This window comes from Lathyrus oleraceus, chromosome 2 (genome assembly GCF_024323335.1).
Source record: "Lathyrus oleraceus cultivar Zhongwan6 chromosome 2, CAAS_Psat_ZW6_1.0, whole genome shotgun sequence".
Classification (NCBI taxonomy): Eukaryota; Viridiplantae; Streptophyta; class Magnoliopsida; order Fabales; family Fabaceae; genus Lathyrus; species Lathyrus oleraceus.
In genome coordinates, this window is record NC_066580.1 from 142,228,168 (window position 1) to 142,230,317 (window position 2,150).

Below are 2,150 nucleotides of genomic sequence, written 5' to 3' on the forward strand. Positions count from 1 at the left end.
AAATTGAAGCAGTTTCGTGGCTAATCTGGAAATGATGAACATTCAAGGTTGAAGATGAAGATCATCATGATCTTCATCTGGATTTTCCAGAAAATAAAAAATGTGTCCAGAAATCATCCAAAAGCATACCAATCGATTCATCATGCAATGCACATTCAAGATCCATAATCATTTCAACATAAAACACCAAAACAAGCACGGATCGAAGAAATTAAAAGTCATCATCAAAACTTCAATCTATCGTATCTCACTCAAAACAGCACTAATTTGCACGATTCAAAACTCAGAATTACCAGCATGCTTAGATCTACAACATCATGGCAAGGAAATTCAAAAGTAAGAGATTCGATTTGTAACCTCTTGAAGAGCAGAAGTTGGAATCCACACGATCTGCAGCTTGTAATGCTTCAATTCTACTTTCCAATGCTTATGGAGTTGATTGATGGAGAGAATGCAGTTCAAACACACTTGAATTCAACAGAATTTGAAATTACCATGAATGTTTCCATCTTCGAGTACGCTTCAATGTGGCTCCAATTTCTTCAATTCCACGTGCAAACTTGTTCAACAGAGGTTTAGGATCATGAATCCAGCATTTGCCAAGGCTTGGATGTGAAGAATTTGGAAGAAATTTTTTAGAGAAAAATTTGAGATTCTTGATCTAGATCTGAAAAATGAGTGCTAATTCCTGAAAACAGTTATGATTACTCTTATATATGCTATGCTAATGATGTTGTAATCATGCTTAAGCCAAATGTTAATGAGATTAGTCAAGTTTTAAGGTGTATGTGCAAATTGGTTTTTCACCTCTATGCATGAAATGCATGTGTGAACAGTGCACGAATTTGGTTCATTTTCACTTAAAATCAATTTTTGAAATCAATGGCAATGGCAAAAAGTTCAAACAATGCACCAAATTTGAATTTTGTGATTTCCCTCCAAAAAGCCAATGAATTAACAAGTGCTCATATGAAGACAATTCATGTAATGTGATGCATGATTTGGAAATTAGAGGTCAAGAGGAGAAAAATGCAAAAAGAGCCACTCATTTTGGAGCTTTGGTTGAAAAGTTATGGCCATTTGAATCTTCAAGCATACTTTGCCATGATTTGATCATATCTCCTTAACCACACATGAGAAATTGATGATCTTAGACTTTTTGGAAATGGGAGAGAAAGATCTACAACTTTCATGTTCAGCGAAATTTATTTCATTTGAAGCTTTCTTGATGATGTAATTTGAAGTTGAAGTTGGTCCAAAACCTTCCCCTTTTTGGAAAGTTCAAATTATAGGTCACTTGCTATTTTTGGAAAGTTTTGACTGAACCTCAAATTCTTCAATGTGAGTGTTTGAAATGTCAAATGAGACCTGTTTGAACATGAATGAAGTATTTCTAAGCACTTCCCACCTCCAAATCCACAATTGACTTTGCAGTTGACTTTCTAGGCCTTCAGATGACTTGACAATGTTCTGATGAAATTCAAGCCTCTACCACTTGGGATTTTGCTTAAAAATAACATCATGGCTCATATGAACTCTTGTAAATGATTGTGGGGTCCAAATCTCAAGAATGACCACCATCTATTGCTCAATGAATGCCTTGAATTGCCTTAACCTGTTAATGCTTCATCTGCAAGACAAAGGTTAGATGACATATTTTTGAACTTTTGGTTAGTGATAAAAATAAAAGCAATGACATACAAATGCAAGGAATGCTTGGTGATCAAGAATCACTCCCAAAAAGATAACCCATCCAAAGGGAAGGAAGCAAGGTGTCCAATGATCCTTGAGGCAATGAAATGATATGATATGATGCTATGAGGGATCTTAGGGGCAAAATTGGGGTCTTACAGACGTCACCATGGTTCATCAACCCAGCGCTGGTGAAGGTACTCGGCCCTTTCTGATCTTGAACCCCCTGCTCTGCCTGTAGAGGCTGATAACCAATACCGAATTTGTCTTCTTTGACGGGCAGGTCAACCATCTTGCCCCAGCCTTCTGTCTTGCCCGAGTTAACAACCTCCATAGCCTGCTTGTAGTATGCAATTGAGGCACTTGGCTTCTTCTGCTCAGCAAAAGCCACCTTCTCAAGAGCAACGGTCTCAAACGCTTGACACAGAGTTTCATGGATCTCACCATCCACCTCCACA